Raw genomic sequence first — 24,760 nt, 5'->3', positions numbered from 1 at the left:
GATGTTGAATAAGAACCGAACTTTCTTCTTCCTTTTTTTTTCTCTCTCTCCATGTGGAACTTTGTTTCTTCATGTTGCTATAGATCACCTTTTACAAGTCAAATTGAATAAATCAACTTTTTTTAGCTCATAAATCCCCAATGAATTGGTTACTGTTTGAAGGGCGTAAGTCGGAAAACTCATAAGCCCTAGCTTTTGTTGAGCACACAGGGCGGTAGGGCTCATGAGTTCTTGGGCTTACGCCCGTCTAACAGAAACCTATTCAAATTTGCATAAAATACAGTGTTTGAACTATACTTTGATAAGTGTGAAAGGAAAACAGCTCATCCCAAACATGGTGTCTGGAAATTAAGGCTTTCATTTTATTTATTTAAAGGAGAAAGTAGAAGAAAATAATATTAGAACGAGCCGTAACCTTTCAAAATGTGTTAATATATTTTATTAAAAGATAAATAATAGGCAATCGAATTAACAGAAGAAGTGTATGACTTAACCGAGTTTCTAACACCAATGCTGAATAAACTAAATCGAATGGTTTTATGCACTAATTTTTAAAAGCTTACTTCCACCAGGGTGTCTACCAGTCCGTAAAGTCCGGAGAAAGTACGCATTTTTTAAGGTCGGTCCGTAAGTACCTTTAAAAGTACGTAAATCTCGCGGAAGGTCCGTAATTTCTCGCAATTTTGCGCTGCGCGTTCAGTTCGATCGCCTGATAGTTATACAACCCTTTGTATGCATTGTCCGTCAGGCGTATTAGTGCAATGTCAGCTCGTAAGAGCGGGGTTGTTGTAGAGGAGCGGAATAAGGCATTTCCCTAGATTTATGACGGAAACAGCCGAAAAGGCCACGGGAATAGCCGAAGTAAAGCGCGCGGCAGTGCTAAAATCGAAGAATTGCGGTACGTATCGAAAAAGGTACATAAAAAGTACTTAATTTTTCCCCAAGGCAAGGTACTTACATTTTTCCTTAAGTACCTAAAAAGTACTGAAAAAGTACTTATTTTATTTTTGTGGACCGCAGTAGACACTTTGTCCTCCAGCCCCCCAAAAAAAGAAATTAAAAAAAAAATAAATAAATAACATTTTAAAAAAAAAACTAAATAAATGAAACCATACATTAGGTTTTGTTCCACATCGTTCCAGAACATCCATTTTAATGTTTTCGATAGTCTCAAGTTTGAGGACTTACGTTCGGTAAACAACTCACTCGCACAGACATCGGGAGGGTCACTCCTCTCGAGGGAGTCAAAAGTTTTTTTCAGGAGGGAGGGGGCGAGAAGCAAGTACTAATTGAAATCTCGAGTCTCTCACTCGGGCATACTATGCCCCTTTTTCTCCCCTCCTCGGATTCCCGTCATATTAATTTACATTACCAGCTGTCTCTTCATTTTACCGCGAAAATGAAGTTGGGAATTCACCAGACTGTTAGGGGATCTCTCGCTTCGTGACCGGCGGCGCACAGAGGATCGAGTCAATCAGTGAAGTCAGACACGAAATTTTTTGCTAAAACTGCCCATTTTGATGCTTAATTTATATCAAATGGAGTTGTCGCATGTGTGAGGAATTTGTGATTTGACTGGTATTTCGTATTTAAAAGTTCGCGAGAAACACGATGGTGCCACTGGTTTTCTCTGAAATTATCTCCCAAGCTCAAAAAAAGCTCTCAAAATGAGGCCAAAATGGAGGGGATATCCCCCCCCCCCACCCTGAGAGTCCACCTCTACATCAAAACAAACTCTCCATACAAAGATAGGGAGCAAATACTAATGTATGCTAATGTATGTTGTTGTCCTGCTAATGCAGGGTTGCCACTTTATTTGGGGACTCTAAAACTGAAAACACGGCAACCCTTCTAATGTATTTGTTCCCTATCTTTGCATGGAGAGTTTGTCTTGATGTAGAGGTGGACACTCAGGATAGCGTGGGATATCCCCTCCATTTTGGCCTCAATTTGAGAGCTTTTTTTGAGCTTGGGAGTTGATTTCAGAGAAAACCAGTGGCACCATCGTGTTTTTTGCGAACTTTTACGTAAGAAACAACAGTCAAATCGCAAATTCCTCACACATGCAACATCTCCATTCAACGTTTTGAGGGGTGCCCATGGCAGAAAATGTCACGTAGAAATCAATGGATCCATTAATAGAACCTCAAAGTTGAGTTTAAACGGAGTTATAAGCGCTTGAAGCTTCCTAATCATGTCCAACCTCTCCTATTGACTGGATCCACTGTGCGGCGGTGGCGGTGGTGTGGACAAATATTGACCGAGTTAAGGCTGTTCCGCTCGCAGAGGAATTTGTTTTCGTCCTTTCAATCCTCAATCGGGTTCGCGAGGTTGCAGCGGTCTTTCGGTGTGTATGCAAAATTCCATATCACGATTTGCATAACATGGTGGATCAATATATAATTCCTGATCTGCAACTTTGTAGGCCACCGCGCAATGGAACGAGTCAGTGCCGCCGAGCTGAGGCAGAACGCCGTATGAGCCTTCAGACGTTGCCAAGTTTCCTCCGATAATAACCGAATTCACCGGGAAAATTGCTAATTTTATTTTCCAAAAATTGCAGAAAATTTTCTACGCAATTTAATCTAAAATATCTGAAAATTACAAAGACAAATATGCACGAATTTTCTCAAAAGATACAAGGAAAAAACTACACTGGGCATAAAAAACACATTGGATCTAGAGTCCAGACTCTTAAAAACACAGACAAGAAAAAATATTCTTGCCAGACACGACAAGACATTGTCCTATCATAACCATGCAATATATCGAAATTTGGTGTCTTATCGAGCTGCATTTAACTTTCAATAAGCGGCCCACAAGTTTTTTTCGAGGCACTTTATTATTTGTGTACTGCGAACATTACTAATGTCGGACTTTTTATTTCTTCTTGTTGCAGAACGTAAGTGTCCAGATGTTTCCTTTCTAATTCACGCATGAAGTCTAACTTGGTAAGTTATCACCAAACAATTGCATGAACTTTGGCAATTGGTTTAGTATTCACTCCAATTTTTGTCTCTCTTTTTTTCTACTTTACTTTTGAATTGAAGAAATTACTTTGGATCTCCATAATATATAGCAAATGAGGTGGAAATATGTACCGGGGGGGGGGGGGGGGGGACACATTGGATCTAGAGTCCAGACTCTTAAAAGCATCGATAAGAAAAAGGACTCTTGATTCAATCAGATTTAAGCTTAAATCAAGAACCAAGCCTCTTAATTTGAGCGGATTTCCTCTTGATTTAAGCTTAAATCTGATTGAATCAAGAGTCCTTTTTCTTGTCAATATTTGAACCAAGAGTATTTTTTCTTGTCAATATTTTCAAGAGTCTGGACTCTAGATCCAATGTGTGTTTTTTTTTTTTTTCCAGTGTACTTGGTTTAACTGGAAATTTTCCGAAGACTCTACCCCTAGTTTCTGTCCTTCAGAGGCATCTAAGTATTTTTAAGTAAAATATACCTTCATAATCACAAAATTACTGTTACCAAAATTAATCGGTACCTATTTGGGACACAATATATCGCCATAATTCGTCACTTGCCAAATTTTGGGTCCTAACTGGGGATTGAACCCGGGGCCTACCGGGAGTAAGAGACTAAAACATTTAAGTACAAATAATTTAATCAGCGAATATTTTCCTCTTGATTAAGTAAGTGCTTTCAGGAGCGATTTCCGGAGCGAGGTCTTACCGCGGGAAACTATGATAGGGATTTTTCTGCGTAGCGTCTTTACAGTCTTCGATGATTTCCCGGTCGACAGGCAGATGAATGGGGCAAAATGAGGATGGGGCGCGACGCGCAGAACGGCGAAGCAATTTCGAGTCTACTTAATTCTAAACGGCTTTGACATTAAGCCCTCTCCTTGTTCCACTCCCTGCTTTCGCAAGCGCTTCAGCCGAAAGGATGCATGATGCTTCGTTCTCATTGAGTAAGGGCAGATTAGAAAAATTAAATTAAAAGCTTCCAGGAGACTCCGCAATTTTTCGTTGCGATTCCGCAATAGGTAAATTATGTTTTGAAGTCATTTTTCGATGCGATATGGTGTAGAAATCGGTACTTTATTTTGGATCGCTCTGGAAAAAAAAAAACACATTGGATATAGAGTCCAGACTCTTGAAAACATTGACAAGAAAAAGGACACTTGATTCAAGCAGATTTAAGCTTAAATCAAAAGGAAATCCACTCAAATTAAGAGGCTTGGTTCTTGATCTAAGCAAAAATCCGATTGAATCAAGAGTACTTTTTCTTTTCGATGTTTTTAAGAGTCTGGACTCTAGATCCAATGTTTTTTTTTTTTTCAAGTGCGGAAACTGAAGCGCCCAGAACGACGGGTTCATTAACGTGGATCTCCAGGAGTTAGGAGAACGATTCGATCGTTGATCGATTAATTGATAATGCGGCCGTGTTCAGGAAGAAGGCGGTACGAACCTTCAGGCATTGCCAAATTTCCTTTGACAAAACACAAATTTCCTGGTAAACTTATCAATGTTTTTTTTTCAATTTTTCATGTAGTTTTGTTTGCAATTTCGTTTACCGTTCCTGAAAATATCAAGGAAAAAAATTGATATTTTTTCACCAAAATTAACATTTTGTGGGAAGGAATTCGGCAACTCTCGAATGTTCATACGCATTGAAAAAACACATTGAATCTACAGTCCAGACTCTTAAAAACATCGACAAGAAAAAGCACTCTTGATTCAATTAGATTTAAGCTTAAATCAAGAACCAAGCCTCTTAATTTGAGCGGATTTCCTTCTGATTTAAGCTTAAAGCTGCTTGAATCAAGAGTCCTTTTTTTGTTAATGTTTTCAAGAGTCTGGACTCAAGATCCAATGTGTGTTTTTTTTCTAGTGCGGCGTTCTTCCTTAGCACGTGCCAAGTAAAAACGCAATAATATAAGCATTCGAATGTTCTCAAATTTTCTCTCCGGAAGATTTGAAAAATTGTCATTGAGAAGTTTTCCATCCATAAAATTAAGTATGACAGGAAAGCTAAAACGTAGCGAACAGGAATACGTGGCGCGGTAGTTTCACCGTCGATATAGTGTTGGCCGCAGGCCACGGGTAGGGTCGAAGCTTGTAAGGTTGCATGATCGTGAATTGAAGGCGGTATGTGATGGAAGAGACGGATATTTCGCTCAGGTCATGTGCATTATGCGCCTCGGAGTGAATGCATTCATGAATGATTAAAAAATGGAGGGAATGATGCAGGACAAATATCAGTACTTCATTAAATCAGTTCCCCCTCGAGCTAGGATTTATTGAAGTTGTAAACTGAAAATGTTGCATCAAGAACTTTCGCGGACCCTGAAATCACCGCGCACGAAATGTCTGGTTCGAATATGCAGATGAGCTCGAATGGACCAAAGGGAGTAAAGGGACACCCGCCCCAGATTCCATGTTGTCGTGTGTGGTATCCTCTCGCGTACACATATTGTTGTGCTTGTGACTACTTGTACGTGCTCTGATGAACCAAAATCGATTATCCCGGTATTATAGAGGGTACAGTTTGCCGAAATAGGCTCGATTCAAAATCAACCAACCGGCTCTAGCCCACTTTTGCTACTACTGTTGACATAATGATTGCAAAACTGCAGAAATGCGCGGTCCAGAATTTTTGACATACTTTATTTTCTGCATGGAAACCTATTGAATGTTATTTTATGAAAACTTATGTGATTTTCCTTCTTTGTGTAAAGAATATTCTGTGAAAATTTGAAGCCATGGTATATTGGTTCGGACTCCTCTTAAAAGGGAAATAGGAGATCTTGAAAGACCGCAACCGAAATACGCATTTTTTCATTTTCATCATCCATGAGAAGGTTACGTTTTAAGGCCTAAATAGCATGCTGTACAGTTGATTTTCTTCAAAGGTATTCTACTCGAATTTCGTGCTTAATTTCCTTTAATCACACCAAAAGAATTGAGATTTTTGGATTTTCGAAATTTTAGAAAATTAGTTTTTATCAAATTTTATCACAGGAGTAATGGTCGACAATTGGCAGTTTTTATAATGAACATAGTCTAATTGAGTAGTCTTTCTTTCTATACATTTTACTTTTAAAAGCATGTTAAATATTCTCTTCTATTAATATGCAATACTTTTTCAACGCTACCATTTTCTCGTAACTGGCAATTGAAAAGTGTTCCTACGAGGATACTTTGCAACTTTCGCCACATTATCGTTTGCGAACGGAACAAATGCCTTGTTGCAGCAAGAAGACTATCCGTTACATTAGAGATCAGAATACGCCTTTAATATAGAAGACAGTATTTCAGAAGATTTAAGTGTCGAATGAGAAAGCAAGAAGAAGGAAAAAACTCAGGAATGTTACAGGCACATACAAGCGTGGGGATGAGCTCCCTGCCCCCCTCCAAACAAGGGAGACATTCCATTCCTGCGAATTCCAGGCCACTGCTTGGATCGCAAGCGTTAAGATTCGGCAACTTGACTTTAGATTGACGGGGAGGCAAAATTTTAGGATAGTGGTCCGTAAGCTTTCCATACTGTGAAAGCCTTTGCGTGTTTTTATTTTGATCCTTACGTCCATCTCTGTCACAACGTTGACTGACAAGGGTCCTCTTTTACCACAGTTTTTGAAGCCCTCTGTGTGGCTCGACGAGCAGTTGCCATGTCTATTTCCTCTTTCGCCGATTTGTTTGTCCAAATCGAATTGTTTCCCTAGTTTTTGGAGCTGCTGGTTTTTTTTTTTTTATTTTTTTTTTTTTTTTTTTTATTTTTTTTTTTATTTATTTTTTTTTTTATCTTGGGAAAACCTAATTTGAGCTGGGTATAGAAGAACTAGAAACATTTGTTAAAAACCTTGAGGGCCATGAAAGATACAAAATTCTTGGAATCATTAGGAAATACCTTAGGAGAGTGAGAACTGAAGGTAGACTTTCAGACCGATGCGGGTATCGATTTCTTCCGTGCCTCCATTTACAATTCGTCTACGTCAAAAGCTCCTCTTTCAAAAACTCTTTCCCATAAATCAATCCCAAATCAAACTAATTAAAGAGATATTACCAAGCAGAATATAATAACATCAAGTATAATTGAATCAGTGAGTTTAAAAACACACCAACTCGGGTTTTTTTCGATTTTCACTTTTTCACGGTTTTGTAACACTTATGGATAGAAGCATCTGCACGCTAAAGGAAATTTCGAAATTGCAATCGGAAGTGCTCGAAACAGCGACGGGAAAAGGGAAAAATCGAAGCATTTCACTGGAAATACCAATTTTTGGCCATTTCAAAGGGAAACGGGTGACTATCCGATTTTGCGATTTTCTTTTTTCGGTTCAGAATACCTTGTACCAACAAGTTATATAAATATTCAAGCGTTATTCAGGTCGAAAAATATACATTTTGCTGGGCAGACTATGAAAAATCAGTATCTGAAAGTCTGTGAAAACGAAAACACACCAACTCGGAAATTTTTAAACGCTTAATTCTTCGTCATCAAACATGGTGTATCGATTTCAACTTGGTGCTTTACAAAGTCTCTAAGAACTTATCTTTTGGCACCAAAAAGGTTTTTCTTAAACTAACTTCTTCGCCCGCTGCGCAGTTTTAGGTGTTTCCAGAACAATTTTTTTTTTTCCGAGTTGGTGTGATTTCGAACTCACTGATTCAATTTTACGCCAGGCACACTAGTCTTCTCTATTTGAAAACCAGTTTTCAAGGCATTCCCATTTTCGCAACCGATCGATCGCGACTCGCCGGGCGGGCTGGCACGGTCGAGAAGTTGTTGGACCCCTAGATCAACCCTCTTGTGTGTTAGGCTCTTTTGAACGTCGTCGCTGGTTATTCACGAAGTAAATCTGAGCGCAGAGAAGGGGGGGGGGGCGGAAACGAAGGAAAGGGTTCAAAGCGCACGCATCGTAATTTAATTTACCACTAAGGCGCGTCACTCTGTATCAAGACAAATTATTCTGGCTAATTAGACATTTGATCGGAGTGGCGGTTTGATCAAGTTCAACGCCCGGGCACCCGGCGCCCCCCGAGGGCCGTCCTCCAGCACTAAACGTCATATGAACCCTTAATTAGAAACCGATGTCCCAAAACGGACCCGGGTTCGTTTCATCCGTTCGAGGCCGCGCTCGGGACGACGACGGGGAGGAGGAAGATGGGCTCACGGCGCGGTGGGGAAGAGTGAAAGTGGGAAAGTTGGATGAAAGGGAAATGAACTTACTTCGTAACAGTGTTGCCAGATTCTCACTCTTGCCAGCCTTCAGCCGATTCTTGGGGCTGTATTCATAAGGCGGATTTCCGGAAGTGGATCGGTTGTGTGCCAATCTACGTTACAAGAAAACGAAATGTCACAAAAGGAGGGTTGCCATTTGAAAAAGTGGGAGTTGCCCCCCGCCCCCCAAAATTTTGAGGGGCTCATAAAGTTGCTACTTTAGACCTAGAACCTTCATCAAAGTGTCAAATTACTATCTAACATGGAGGAAGAAACCTCGTACGTGGGACCCGAAGTTTAGGTCATATGGATCTCTGAAGTTTTCGGATTGAGCATCTGAACACTTAATGTCTAGCTATCGAGGTTCGGACCACACACATCTGAAACATCAGTCATAATGTTCGAATGTTTCAGTAAGAATCGAAGTTTTTCGTATGTGAAAACCGAAGTACTTCAAATGTAAGAACTGAAGTTTCAGATGTGTGATTCAAACCTCAGTAGCTGGACCCTAAGTGTTCGGATACTCAATTCGAAAACTAGAGATCCATGTGACCTAAACGTCGGGTCCCTCGCACGAAGTTTTTTTCTCCGTGTAATTAGGAAAAAAGTTACAGGGTTGGTATGTGGCTTCCAGATAACCCTGTTTAGACCGTATAGTATAGTAAGTGCCTTCAAGGGAAAGAGCTTGTTCAAGGAACGATGAACAAGACCCTGAGAGAGTTTCGATTTTTCTAATTTGTCTATCAATGTCAAAATCAGCTTGCATGTTAAAATGTAGTACCTGAAAAACTCCGAAATAGATAATATTTTGGCACAAAAAAACTCCGAACCATACGGGATTGTTTCTGGAAGGGAAAGATGTCAAACTAGCCAACAAATGCCATTATTTTATCCATATATATTCACATTTGAAAAGGATAGATAGTGGTTAAGCCGAAGTCTCGCTCTTAAAGGAAAAAAGGGGGAAATTTACCAATTTTGGAGGGAGCCATAAGTGAATTGCCCAGACACGGATTCATATGTAGGTTTCACACAAATCCTCCCGAAGGGCTTTAAGTGAAATTCCCTGACTCCATTCCTTCGGCTGCATAGCCCCAATTATGAGTATCAGAAATGATGGTTCAGTCCGCTAAGTAAATCGAAACTTTTATCTGTCTTTCCATTTCTTCGCTTGGCTGACACAAGGGCGTAACCACACATTGAGATGAGCCCGGAAAAGCATTGAGTTTTATGGACGACAGGGTCCATTGTAGAGTGTAGTTACGCCCTTATGTCGGGGGAGCGACGATTTGAGGATGCGGGGCGATGTGCCCGAGATTTTCATTTTTTTCTCCAAGCCGTTATCCGTCGTCTCCTAGACGAGAAAACGTAACTCGATTCCAAGGCTGCAAAATTTCCATTCGCAAAGTTTACGTTCTTAAATTAAAGTTGTTTCCCATTTGTAACCGAAAATTCACTGATTTATCCTCGAGTTACATGCGGAATATTCAGCAGAAGGTTAAAAAATCATTGCTTCGATATATTCCTTTAAAAAATTCTTTCGCAAAAGGTAATTTCGCAACCGTAGCACGGAGTTACGTGGAAGCGACGAATCGTCCATCAGAAGATAAAAGGGTGCCACATCAAATAAACACGACTCTAACTCGATTGAAAGGCCTTTGAACTGATGAAAGGCCCAAAAAAATCCCGCGCCGAGCGGACCGAGGGGCGCGAAATAAAGGAGCGAGGGAGGGGTATCCCTGGGAGGCTCGGGCGAAAAGGAAAGGCGTCCGAATTGGAATTTAAGAAGAGCGAAATTGGATGGTCAGCGCGGCGACGGATCGGAAGGATGAAAGGATTTAAAATCGCGTGCGGCCGCCGTCGCCCGTCGCGCTTTTGAGCGGGCGCCAGGGGTTGAGCCGACGATTTGTTCGCCTGTGAGCACGCATCCGTTTGGCAAACCTCCGAATGAATAGGAGGGAGCACGTTAGCAGGATGTCTATCGTCAGTAAAAAACTGAAAATATTAGGAAATTGGATGTCGTCAGGAAAAATGAGGAAATTCGGCCAAATAACTTATGGATCACAGGGTTGCCACAGTCAGGGAATACCGGGAAACGTCGCAGGGTGTCTAGCATCAGGAAAAACCGGAAAATATCAGAAATTTTGACCGATCAGGAAAAAATCATGAAAATGTCAGGAAAATCCGAAAAATCGGACGTTTTATCAGGAATTTTTCTTACGCGAATCTCCTCGGCGGAGAAAGTCTTACTGCTTTTTGCCTACCGTGCCAGGAGTCGAAAAAAATCAGGATAATATCAGGAATTTTCAAAATGAAAAAATCAGGAATTTTTTATGAAATATCAGGAAAATATCAGGATCTTTCAAAATTAAAAAATACTAGACAGCCTGGTTAGGTAATTTTAAAAAGTCAGGGAAAATCTGGAAATGTCTGGGAAAAATTTTAGTAAAAAAAATTCAAATGAATTTTGCAGAATGATGATGATCGATGAATGTCGGGACAGCACGTTGCTGAGCGAGTTTTTGCCAATAGGTCAGGATTGCGTAGCCAAATAATAATAATCAACTCTTCGGCCATAAGTCATAACTTGGCGAATCTGAGCGTTGAGCCCCGGAAGTAACTTTTACAACAACGGTGACACGCCAAAACCGCATATATAGTTTGCGGTGTCACAAATATAGACAAAGAAGACAGAAGGGATATGGAAGGATCCTATTGGTGGAATCGGGTGATTGCAATGGACAAAGGAGGTAGGCAATAGACTAACTATCGGCAACCCATGAGAAACCCTTTAGTTAGTCCATCATTTTCTCCCTAAGTCTATAAAATCCATCCATCTCAACCAATAGGATTGCTAGATACTCCCCATGTCTTCTTTGTCCATCGCTTTTTCTATCAGTTTCAATAATCAACCCGCAGGTATGCTCCACCCCCTCCCCTCCCCTAACAAGGTTTACGCCTAACTTCGCCTGGGGGTAGTGCCGAAGTTGTTTCGAGAGAGAAAATCGGAGCTGAATGGCATCATCGAAGCCTGTCAATGCGGTGCGTTAGGCGGGCTACAGTTTCAGCGTTTCGGCCGTTTCAGCGGCGCGGGCGGGCGGGCGGCGGCGGCGGCGGCGGCGTCGTCCACGCATGAAGCCGTGGGAAAACGCGCGGCATGGTGGCCTGGTGGCCGCCCGCCAGTCCCGCGCCGGCTATGCTCGCTGCTCGACGCCTTCACTGAACGCATCCGCAACACGCTCGGCACGCCACGAGAATCTCGACGGGACGTGTACGCCTTCCCTCGAACGCGCGTTTAAACTTTGTGATCGAACGCAGCTTGGAACTTTCGATAAATTCCGGTGGTTTTCGAGATAGTTCGAATCGTGCAGTTAAGCTTGATTCCTATTGGATGCTTTTACATCGATCGTTTTGTTATTCTGCAGAAAAGGTCTCGCAACTTTTATCAGGTAATGATCGAACTCTCGAGGGACCTTTATTGAGGACGATATTTTTTTCTCGTTTATTAGCAAGTTTTGCGTGGGAATTTAAGGAATTCGGTGGGTCAAAACTTTCGAGATAAGTTTAAAACCTGCGGGGAAGCTCGATTCACATCGGGTGCTGCTTTTACACCAAATTCGATTTATTATTCTCCGGATAAAGTTATACAACTTTTATCGGGTAATCCAAGTGATCCAAAAGCACAAGAAACGTTTGTTGCGCACGTCGCGGTCGCGTAACGAAAAATCGTGCACGATTTACCGAAAATAATGCCAAGTTGCTCATCAGTAGCGTTTATCACAAACATTATGAACCTCCAAGTACATAACAAAGTTTGGTTGTTGACCAAAAATGAAAATACGAAGAAATGAATGGATAAGTCCGAGAAAATCCATTGCAAAAATTTAGAAATCATAGGTTTCACTAACTTGCAGATAGTTGGAAGGGAAACAGAAAGAGACAGGAAGGGGTAAAAAAAGAAGAGAAAACAAGCAATGCATTCATGCAACAATCAATGCAAAAATCAGTGCAAATCAAGGCAATTTTTAAAATGGATGATTATGTATCTTCGAGTAATGTTATGTATTACTGAACTTGAAAGTTTCTGCGGTCATCAATATTTCATAAATCATCATCTAAAATGCTCGTCCACTTTCGAAGCGTTCATTGCAAAAAGGAGAAGTGCAAGTTATTTTCCCGGAAAATGATAAAATGCATTCGATTTTAATTTGTAGACGATGTTTCCCAAATTAATTCGAGTACAGCTTGACATGAACACTTCAAAAATTAACGAGCCCCAACTTTCATTTGACGGAAAATAAGTATTGATGGAATACTTCCTCCGAGCACAAGCATTCATATTCCGCCGGAACTTGGTGGCATGCGGTAATGCGGTATGCTCTGAGCAAACTGTTGAATTGAATGTAAGCTCGTTATTTAATTATCCACGTCGCCCGCTCATTGCCCACCCTTAATTGTACTTTGTATGTTAGCTTTGCACTTTACTGGGTCAGTGTGTCAGTTGTCCGTCAAACCGCCGACTTAAGAAGTGAGTTCCTATTCAGAATATTGTCTGTGAAAAAAAGAGACCGCGACGCGACGTAAATACCAGTCAACACCGTATTTATTTAATTTTAATGTTATAATGATAGTTCTATCATGCCATGATTAGTTTAAAGCAGTACAAGTACTGCTTTACAAGTTTCGTTCCGGCAGTCTCTGAATAATTTGTTAATGCACTGCGAAGTCAGGTTCTGTGAGTGCACAAAAAAAAAAAAAAAAATGTGAACATTTCCTGTACGATTTTGGGCGGGAAGTTTTGCCAGTAACGAAAAATTGAGAATTAAAAATCTCCTTTAACATGAGTAAAGGTGCAAATAGATATAACGAAACTTACCGGAAGCATTAGTGTTGTCGTTAGTGTGCCGTTTAGAAAGTTTTGTTCGAGGGGGTCAAAGAGAGCGTTGCGCCATTTTGTTTTCCCGCATTAAAGGATAGGGGGCTTACTTCACAAAAAAGTTACGGAGGGGGAGGGGGGGTCGAATAACGAGAAATTCATTATCACCTATCGTATACATTGCATTTTATTGAGTGTAAAGGAAATCTGCTTAAATTAAGAGGCTTGGCTCTTAAATCAAGCAAAAATCCGATCAAGAGTATTTTTAATCATCAAATTTTTTATGAGTCTGCACTCGGGATCCAAGAAAATGACTGAGGTGCGTTGCGCTTCGAGGAGTTGGACTGCAAAGCCATCAGACGACGTAGCCACTTAATAATTTAATAATTTATCCTATTCATTTTAAGTCGATAAATTGCAAGATATTTGGTGTGCATCTCAGATCGGGATCTGTATTCTGTAGGCGCATAATCGATCCCAAACGGGAGGTTGCATGCTGCAGCTTTTTAAGTTTTCAAAAATAGCTCGAATTGCTCGCATACGAGCAATGTTATTAGTGATTCAAAAATAGCCCGATATCCTCACGTATTAGCGACGAAGAGCGCTTATCCACGCTTCGGCTTTAACCGCTCTAATCCTCCAGGTGTACCTGCGCGTACTCCACAACCGCGAAACATGCTGAAATGATGTTAAACGTATTTCGAGCCCGACTCTGCCGAAATTTTATACAAATAAACTTTTTTCATTTGAAAATTAGTTGAGAGTATTTCATTTAAGGACAGTTCAAATGTTGGAAACTTCTACGAGAGCAAAAAGAAGAGTTTTTCGTGTAGAAAACGTCTCAAAAATCACAATGAGCGCATCGAGAGACAAGTCTCAAATACACACTTATCTTCCAGTGGCGTGGCATGCTTTGCGATAAATCGATTGTTATGCAATTTAAACCTGTGGAAAAGGATCGATAAACAGGGTGTTCGCAGCGAACACCTTAATAATCGATTCTTCACCGTAGGTTTAAATGGCAGAACAATCGATACATCGCAATTCACTCCACGCCACTGTTATCTTCACAATCTGCCTAAGAGATGTGCATTTCTTTAAGCTTTCCGCTTCAAAAACAATACTACGGCACCCGTAAACATTTTGTAGGAGTCCAACCCATGCGTATACTTGGATGCTTCACAGTATTCAACATATATTTTCGTTGCGTTGATAAAAGTCATGGTGCTCCCTTACGATTTGCGCGCGGAAGCGTCAACCAAGTTGAAGAATGTGCGTGTATAGCGACTGTAGCGTCCTAGTGTGCACGGTTTAGATGAGGCGACTCTTCTCGTACTGCGAAATATTTATCTGTGTGTATCAGTGGAGGGGGGCAGCTTAAAAAAACCTATATTTCTTGCGCAGAGTGTGAAGTTGGGTGTGTATTTTTTACTTTCCCAATATGCTCATCGTGATTTTTGAGCCTTTTCCCCCAAGACGCAACTCTTCTTTTTGCTGCAGCTGAAATTTGCTACAGGCCCGTAATTGAAATTATGATTGACACGTTCCCTGTTGAACCGCATGATGAGTTGATGTTATAACGCCACGCTCATAAGATTCGAATCGGTGGCTGTGCTAATTCTAAGACCACCAATAATGTTCCATTTAGGCCGGCCGCTCCATATTACGTAGCAACCCTCCCCTCTGGCAAGGCAGTTCTCTGTCGGCTATCGGAATAGCCAAATCAGGCACAGGAGGTTCGCCATCGACAAATTTTGACACGGTGAATTCGGGAATTCCCAAGGATTTGGCATTAATGCAGCGCTAATCGAGGGTAGTTTAATCGCTTGCATAAACCAGGTTATTCCAATCTATGATGAAGTCATTAATGTGGTGCGGCGTAATGGACAGGTTTAGTCTGACAAGAGGAGAGCCTTTCGTCGCAAACGAGCATTGAATCCTAATTACGAATAAATACAATGTTTACACGATCATCGAAGGAGGGGACCGGGGCTACATCGATTTCGAATGATCCCAACTTAAATTTTATGAAATTAAAGTTTTACGCTGTTTCACCACTTTTATTTCCCAATGTACCACTCCTTTTTCAGGGTGTCTACTTTACGGAGCAAGTACGAATACACCGAAAAAGCATGGTTTTCGGGAGGTCGGTACGGAAGTAAGGGAAAGGTACGGAAATTCGAGATTTTTGTAGCACACTCAAGAAAGTAGCTTTGCGGAGGTGTGCGATTTCCTAACATAATCCATTTATCAACATCCCGGTTCGATTCTCGTGTTCCCTCGGTCTTCGTTACTTTCCCTATCCAAATACAGGGTGCCCCAGGATTAAATACGAATATTGAAGGCGTCGATTCTTTGGGTAAAAAAAGACGTTTTTGTGGGATAAATTTTTTTCCGGAAACGCTTTCCCTGGGCGCCACGACTCCCCAAAATTGGAGGAAAAAATCGTCTGTTTAACACTGCGGCAATGTTTATCAACCAATATTAATGAAAATTGGTAACTGTGAGTAATTTTTAGCGCTCTTTTCATTTTTGACCTTCAAAAAAGGTTAAACTCATTTTAAGGGGGGGTTTAGAGGGGTACCGAGCCTAAAAGTGGCCAACATTGATTTTGACGACATCACAAGGTATAGCGTTGAAAAATATTGAGCAAATGTCCCCTGCGTTTTTTCGCTATAACTCATCGTTTTCGAGATAATAGGGAATAATAGGAGCTGATAATAGGGGGATAATGGGGCCCCCACGGAAAGCGTGTTTCGAAAAAAAGTTATACTACAAAAACGTCTTCTTTTGACCCAAAGAATCGACTCCTTCAATATTCATACTTAATCCTGGGACACCCTGTATAGTTAAAAATGCGTGTGAGGTAACGAGAAGGCTAGGAAAAAACAAGTATTTCCGAGAGTCGCCATAAAAAGAACTTTCAGAAAAGCAAGGAAAAGGTACTGAAAAAGCAAGGATTTGAATGACAGGGTATCAGTAGACATCCTGTTTTTCATCCTTGTCTTTGATGATCTTCGCCTAATTCGGCGAAATTATTCGACGCGCAGTAATTGTAAGCAGCACGTGTAATATGCGAAAAGTAGCCTCCGGAAGCTTTCCAGACGCCACCACCCGAACGAAGAAGGTATTAATATTGGATAGAGGTGGTTCAGCGACCGCTGAAAATAGCCGCAGGTCAATTAAATGATGAACAAGAGTCTGTTGGTCAAGCATCACTCGTCAGCCAGTGGGCTGGGTGAAAACTCTATGGAAGTGCTCTTAAGTGATTATTGATTGGAGATTACCGTCTCACCTCGAATGAAAAGAGGTCAAAATAATGACTTTGGAGTCGACGCCTGCCGCTGCCGCTGAAACGCCTCGATTCATACATCATATTCGTAAACGTATATTGGCGGGTTGTAATATGTAGATGAGTCCATTGTAGTCAAATTTTTGAAGTACGACCCAGGTTCTGTCAGAGTCCCTTTACACTGAGAGTCAAGACACCACCCCTCATGGAGTCACAAACGGGAATAAAGATTACACAAATTGAACGTTTTTCGTAATCTTTGATCGGCTCATTCTTAAATTCCTCTCTCCGTTCCTTCTCTCATTCCGTTTGTTCCTTGTCGAACCCGAAATTCCTCTCTCCGTTCCAGATTATAATCTTTGCAATTGGTGAAAATGTAATCTTTATTCCCGTTTGTGACACTGTGAAGGCCTAAAATCCGGTTAACCAATCAGAAATGGATTTGCATTGTCTTGACTCTCAGTATAAAGGGACTCTAGGTTCTGTAATATTTCGTGTTGAAACTTTGAAGTTTCCCCTCCAGGAAATGTAAAATTTCGTTTCTTGTCATAGTTTGTTCGTAAGATCTATATCGATCCGATTTGTTTGCAATTATTTGAAAGAAATATTCTCATAATATTTTAAAGACCCAGGAGATTATTTGACCAAGATTAGCTGAATCAAGCCAAAAATAAGTTTCAGACTTTACAGATTCGAAGCTATCTTTAGGAGTTGGTAGATCGCGTATTGATCAGGAGGCGCCGCTACCGCTGGCCGCCCCCATGGGAAATTATGACGTTTTAGGTGAATCGGAAAGATCTTACCGGTCACCCTCTTTTATTTGTTGCTCTTGAATGAGGTCCAAATTCATCAAGGACTACCAATTTTCCACAGAGATCAGGCAAATTTTTTCGATACAATAATGTCAAGCAAATCAACGTTTTTTACAGATCTGTTAAATGGCAGAATGGAAAAGAGGTTTAGACTTATCAAAGAACAAGCAGGCAAAATGCATAAGTCACTAACACTAACTGGTCATACGATTAGAGCCTAAGTGACGTCATGATGTCTTACGCAGAATATTCTCACTATGAGGGGACAAATCTCACGTAGAGCATTATTTCTCTCATGCAGTAAAGCTGTTTGGCCCAACACTAATTAAGTCCAACAAGAAAACAAAATATAAACAAGTTTTGAGTCCTATTGGAAAGATTATACAGCGTTTTATCCCCTCTACAGTGAGAATATCCAATACGTAATATTGATTCCACACGTAACCTTTTCTTTGATGGGATGATCACCAATTTGTGTTCGTTGATTAGTGTTGCAGGCCACAGGTTTTCTACGTAAACCGGAAAAGAATGTAATTAAACCGAGGCAATTTTTTAACATTGGCTTTCTTACTTCTAATTACTAATGTATAATTTTTTTTATTGTTGCAGAACCTGATATCGTCTGCCGTTTGATGAGGAGTGTCATTTCTGCTAAGGTAAGGACATTCTCATATCCTCTATTTTGTTTCGTTTTTAAGAATTAGTTTACTGGAGTTAACTGGTTGACCTCTTTATTTCAAGTTTGTTGAGATACTGATCGAGAAGTCTTGATACCGTCAACAGGACAGTTCAGCAGAATAAGATGAAAATACCGTACAAAAACGGGAGGGACACCCACACCTTGGAACCAAGAATATGACATTATGTTGTTTAAGTAGCCAAGGTCTCATACGCTACTTTACATAATAAAAGCTATTTTAATGTTATCGGCAAAATTGCAGACTTCGGAACTGGAAACGGAACTTACTTTGGAGAAAAAACACATTGTATCAAAAGTCCAGACTCTTGAAAACATTGACAAGAAAAAATACTCTTGATTCAATCGGATTTTTGCTTGAATCAAAACGAAATCTGCTTAAATTAAGATGCTTGGTTCTTGATTTAAACTAGATTCTGATTGAATCAAGAGTACTTTTTCTTGTCGATGTTTTTAAGAGTCTGGACTCTAGATCCATTGTGTTTTTTTTTCCTAGTGTAGTGAAAAGCCGAGTCTATGTAGGACATCAATCGCTCGACCTCGTCAGTATTGGTCTTAACATTTAATCAAACTTTATTAGAGAAGGAAGGAAAACAAATCGATGGCCAAAGTATGAAACCACGCATTTCCGTTTGTGACGTTGCAGACTTCCTGTCATCCTTGATTTTTCCTTTTGAAAAGTACTTAACGTAATTCTTTGAAAACTTTTTCGATTTTTCTTCTGTGTTAGCAGAACATCTAGTATAATTTTCAAGCTACAGAGTTCGCTTTTCTCTCCTTGGAAAATGAAATAGAATCCGAAAATTTGCAACACTGGAATGGAGAAGGAGATACGCAGGGGTGCCGAATCTTTCAGCTTCTACGTTGTCACTCGCCCACCAGCCGGCTTTCCACATTTTTCTCATGAGTTTTCCGCAAAATGTCCCACTCATCTAAAAAAGATGACTTTTTTTTCTGTTTTCCTTTGATTTTCGACTTTTGGCCCCTCAAAATGTTCCCTCCTTCCACATTTTTGGCGCTTTCCCATATTTTCTGCTCCTCTTGAGGTACGTGGTTTTGCACTTTGGCTATTGAAATTAGGTACCGCCACGGAGCCTGTCACACTGGAAAAAAACACATTTGATCTAGAGTCCAGACTCTTGAAAACATCGAAAAGAAAAAATACTCTTGATTCAATCGGATTTTTGCTTAAATCAAGAACCAGGCCTCTTAATTTGAGCGGATTTCCGTTTGATTTAAGCTAAAATCTGATTGAATCAAGAGTATTTTTTCTTGTCAATGTTTTCAAGAGTCTGATGGATTCTAGATCCAACGTGTTTTTCTTTCCAGTGCACTCCTGTCAGTCGTGTGTTCTCAAGTTGCCGACGATCGTAGACAACTTAAATTAGGCACGTGAATGAATCGTAAATCTGAAAATTCTCATCAGAATCAATCGTTTTTTTTGTCAAATATTTTGTCGCCAATACTGCGAGTAAACGTTTTTTGCCCCGCGTCTTGCGAACGAAATAACCTGTACTCGATCTGACAGGTTTATCGCGACTCTCAACTCGAGAACCCGCAATCAAGGAATTGGAGTATGCATAACAACCGCATCAATAAATAGCAAGTTTGTCACGACGCGACGACTGCAGTGCAGTGCCGTCCCCAGGAAAAGCGACGTACGAGCATGCCAATGTTGCCAAATTTCTCCCAAAGCTATATTAATTATTGACGTAAATTATGAATATTTTTCGCCGAACTTTCCAAATACTTCAGATGAGATTGAGAAAGAAATACGCAGAAAAATCAGAAGAAAAATATTTATACATTTCTCAGGGTTGCCATCGTCAAGGAAAACCGGGAGATGTCTAGGAATTTTAAAAAGTCAGGGAAAATGGCGAAAACAGAGGAACATTTTTTAAGCCACCTCTACGTTTCGAACAATGAATTTTCCCCAAAATCTATTTCTAATCATGTTTCAGGGTGTCTACAAGTCCGGAAATAGTACTGATTTTTTAAGGGCGGTCCGGAAGTACTGAAAAATTCCGGAAGGAGGTACGGAATATTTGTCATGTTTGTTGCAATTGGAGCGAGAAATTCAAATTTTTGAAATTTTCCGAATTTCGTCAAATGGAGGTACTGAAAAAGTACTGAATTTCTCTGTTGAGGAGGTACTGAATTTCTTGGGATTGTACTGAAAAAGTACCGTAAAAGTACTGATTTTTGGCCTTCTCGTAGTAGACACCCTGTTTTTTCACCATCTAGCATATCTTCAATTGTCAGGGAATTTCACCTAAAACGTTCCTGGGAATTCTGGGAAACGTCAGGGAATTTCATTTTTTAGATTAGGTGGCAACCCTGATTTCTAAAAAAATCGCTTTGCGTTGGGAGCAAATTGGCAACGTCCAAAAGCTCATACGGCGTTCTTGCCCCACCGCGGCAGTGCAGTGGCGATCTGATTTTATGTCATATACACCCCCTCCCTGCCTCCACTCACGAGCCTCCCCCCTCCCTGAATTACACTTGAAAATCCCCTCGTAGGACGAGTACAAATTCAACACCTGAAGAGGCAGTCCTCTCCATTTAGGCGGAGCTGAAGTGTGTTTCATAACAATTGAAGACTCTCGTCTCGGGGTGGTTGAGCGGTTGAAATAAAGAGGGTTTGCTCCCAAATCCACCCCCTCGGCCCCTCCGAAATAATTTGAGAGTATTCTTTTCTCACGCTTCTCCACACACAATGGAACGCACATACTTAACTCGAGCACAAGATAACTTGAGACGAGCGACGATGGGGGGGGGGGGAGGGCGTGGGGTGGTGGGGAAATTATTTCCCTCACAAATTGCGGACGGAGTAATAAAGGACCTCCGCCAAGTGCGGGATGCATCACGAAGCCTCGAACGCGTTTAATTGGATTGTGATGTAGACATGCGTCTGCCGCACCCCGCGCCCCTCGCCAGTCGGCCGCCTCCTAATTTGTCAATATTAAAATTAGGAAAGTATAGAAAATATACTCTGAAAAACTGCGAGCTTCTCTTAAAGCCGTAATTATAGTCGTTTCTCGAATAGCGTCTTTCTTTAGGAAGCCTCACATGGTTTACAGTGTGATTGAGGGAGACTTAAAGCAGTGACGATTCTTGAAAGTTTTTAACACTATTTTCCGTCCATTTAATTAATGTATGTAAAACAATCGATTCCTGGTGAGGCAGGTTGCCTTAATTTTTCTCTTTATGATGCTACCTGTATAAGATAAGGTTTATTCCATCCTTCCCTTAGTTACAATGCAAACCATATGAGGCTTCCTTGGGGAAGGAGCTGTTTAAAGGATGAAACTACCAATATGGCCCCTAATTTTAGTGTCAAAATAAGCATAGGGGGCCGTCTATGTGGTACGCAAGGAACTTCTTCTAATTTTCGACCCTCCCCCTCTCTCTACCCCTCCTGAGGCAGTTAGGCACATCAAAGGATCATCTGGATCCCCTTCACCAAATAATCACGCGAAGGCATGTCCTAGTCCCAGGTCGCTATTCCCACCTCCCAGCTCCCTGGGAAAACGCATAATTTATCTAGGCCAAGTGTTGAAACCAATCCGCACTGCCTTCAGCATGGCGATGCCCTGCTTCAAAAGTTTCTTCTTTAAAATGCAAGAAACGGATGAAGCTAGTTTTAGTCTCATCGAGAAATTGAACATCTCATCATAAAATATACATAGATGAAAATATGTTAGACTTTCATTGCACCTAAAACCTCGATTTCATAACTCGGATGACATGGCCTTGGCATCTATTTCCCGGAAACTTTTCTCGATGAGTCCCGGATTAGTTGACCCGATCTGATCATTGTAGACGAGGGAGCGAGATGAGATTCAAACAATTTCCCGATATGAACTTCAGGCTTCGAGCACGATGGAGGAGACCTACTTCAGATCCCATGCGCTCTAAGTTTTCTTCTGTTTGGAATCTTCGACGAACTAAAATGAGTGATATACATATTTTGTTCCGTCTTCACACCGTAATGTGTAACGCTGAAAATCGATTGTTCCCCCCCCCCCCCCCCATTTGTACGCACCCGTAACATAGGACTAACCCCCTAAAAAAAATTACGTAACAATTTTTTGGAATCCGCAACTAACAGCGTCTGATGTTGAATTTTGGATAAAAAAAATGATTACCAATGGACCACTAGGCAAGGTACGAATTTAAGCATTCTGAATTACGTGATGTGTTTCTCAACCAGAATTTCACGTAGAACACGATTTTTGCATTGAAAATCTCTGAAATTAACTCCTAACCAAGATATCAACGTTTTTATGTTACAGTAGTGACGGGAAAGAGCTTGATGCAAAAACGGCTTTTTTCGCCCCCCTCTGGAATTTCTTCAGACTTTGTCTATTGATTACTCATACTTGAGCGCTTCTTCTCCCAAATTTTCAAACCCCCAAAAAATTTTGGGGGGGAGCTAGGGGGGGCGGAAGTCAAAACCTGTGAACCTCGATATCTCTCGAACGAAGAAAGATATCGAGGTCCGGTTTGGACGAAAAATCGTCTAAAATTGCATACTTTAAGATTCTAAAGGTCAAAATCCCGATATCACATTTTTAAGTCAACATATGTGCTTTTTTCCAGTTTTTGGGTCTGAAAAATTTCTTTTCAACGAAAATTTTACAAAGATCTCAATTTTTTATTTGAACCAAAACCAGTTTTTTAAATTATTTACGTTATTTATATACGGAGCTGTGATTTTAAAAACGTGAATTTTTTGGAAGCATCTATGATTTCTGAACTCAGCGACCCTCAAGAGTCCCTAATATTGCATTTTGCTCAGTTTGAACATTCAATCTGATTTAATAACAGTGAAATCCTACTTTTTTGCGCGCGAAAATCGGTCGGCGCGCGTTGAGCGGAAACTTCAACCGATCATAACTCCGGAACCGTTTGGTTCCCCAGCTTAATGGACCACTCGTTGGATGCGGAAAAAGACGAATAATTTAAAAAACTGGTTTTGGTTCAAATAAAAAATTGAGATCTTTGTAAAATTTTCGTTGAAAAGAAATTTTTCAGACCCAAAAACTGGAAAAAAGCACATATGTTGACTTAAAAATGTGATATCGGGATTTTGACCTTTAGAATCTTAAAGTATGCAATTTTAGACGATTTTTCGTCCAAACCGGACCTCGATATCTTTCTTCGTTCGAGAGATATCGAGGTTCACAGGTTTTGACTTCCGCCCCCCCTAGCTCCCCCCCAAAATTTTTTGGGGGTCTGAAAATTTGGGAGAAGAAGCGCTCAAGTATTAGTAATCAATAGACAAAGTCTGAAGAAATTCCAGAGGGGGGCGAAAAAAGCCGTTTTTGCATCAAGCTCTTTGAACTGCCCGGTCACAAGAAATGTCGACTCTACGTAAGTCGAATCACGCACGACAACGAAAGTGGCGGATTTTTTAATCAATCAATGTTCAATCAATCAAACAATGTTTTAATCAATGTTCCTTTTTCGCCTTGTGTCGTTTTAAATTTAACTACGTGAAAGAGTTATGCCAAAGCACTGACATCAAGGTTGCTTTTCTTACCGCGGAGACTTTTACGGCAACCTCTAGGGTGCGATCTGACTCACGGAGACCATGGTGTTTTATGAGCGGGAGGTTTGAATTCGCGAGTCAAGAAACATGAAATAATTTGGTTAGGAGTTGTAATTAGTAATTTTCGTTGTACGAACCGTGTTCCACGTGAAATTTTAGTTTAGGAACACGCATTAGAATTCTTAACTTCGTCCCCTGTCTGGTGGTCCATTTGCCAAAACGGCAAACTCAAGGATCGTACTCCTTTAAAAACTTTCACATATGAATTTTCTCAGTTCTTATGAGATCGTTTTTGGAGGCACACACATATTTCACTGTTGAGGTGAGACATTTTTCGGGCCTTTGACCTTAGACCTCGACCCTCCTCCCTCTCTCCCCCTCCCTTACGAAGAGAGGGAGACCATACCTCCGCGACGTCTCAGCAAGTTGTTAATAATTTAAGAGTGAAACAATGCTGTCTTCCCTGAACACGGCTAAGTTTTCCGTCTCGCCATCATATTTATCGACTTTTTTCCAGTTGAGGCGTTAGGGATTCTTTACGACCACGGAACTTCAGAACACTTTTAATTTGGCCACCAAATGTGAGCCTCTAAACACGGTATATACATTAGAACACCTTACAAAACGTCCTTTCCCTTTAAAATTCCATGATGAAATTGAATCACACAATTCGTCGCTTGGCTGACGAAAGGGCGTAACTACAATTTGAGATGATCCCGAGAAAGCGCTGAGTTATATGGACACCAGGGCTCATCGTCGAGTGTTGTTACGCCTTTATGTCAGGAAGGCGACGAATTGAAAGTATGGACATCGACCTCGAGACATGGTATAAGCATTTAAAATTAATATAGGTTAGACGGCAAAAATCAGTGTAAATAACGTTATTTGTATCGTCTATCGTCTGTCTCGCAATAACATCGATCGCTCTTTTCCGAGACTCTCTTCTCGCTTATTTTTGGTTCCGGTTGAAAAAAAAATCGTAATATTATTTCACAACCTCCCGGGATTTTCGGTTTCCGATTTTTTGTACTTTTTGCGGTCCATTGCCAGATAATTTTGCTAAATTATTTTTGTACTGTCCAACTCCTATCTGATCTGTGTTCAAAGCACTTGTGAATATCTCGTTCAGAAGTAATTTTCTGAACTTTTCATCGTGTGAATCTTTTTCCCCGTAAGATTTAGGAGGAGAAACATGTGACGCTTTTTTCCTGTTTAGCGGCCCTTTCACTCTCATGTTTTATGCAGTCCCTCGGGCGGGGAATTAAAATTTCCGGATCAGTGGCGTGGCATGTTTTGCGATATATCGAATGATCTGCCATTTAAACCTATGGAAAAGGATCGATTA

At 40.7% G+C, this 24,760-nt stretch overlaps 1 protein-coding gene across 3 annotated transcripts in view; it reads left to right on the top strand.

The window, feature by feature from the left end:
• The first annotated feature begins 11,351 nt into the window (after positions 1-11,351).
• LOC109040110 (uncharacterized) overlaps positions 11,352-24,760 on the top strand; it is a 237,468-nt gene continuing 224,059 nt past the window's right edge. For all 3 annotated transcript variants that reach the window (XR_011899380.1, XM_019055917.2, XM_072297399.1), the window contains exons 1-2: positions 11,352-11,633; positions 17,774-17,820. The gene's annotated coding sequence lies outside the window, so the exon portion shown is untranslated. The remainder of the gene's footprint in view (positions 11,634-17,773; positions 17,821-24,760) is intronic.

This window comes from Bemisia tabaci, chromosome 2, assembly GCF_918797505.1.
Source record: "Bemisia tabaci chromosome 2, PGI_BMITA_v3".
Classification (NCBI taxonomy): domain Eukaryota; kingdom Metazoa; phylum Arthropoda; class Insecta; order Hemiptera; family Aleyrodidae; genus Bemisia; species Bemisia tabaci.
This window is presented reverse-complemented; position numbering and strand designations above follow the sequence as displayed.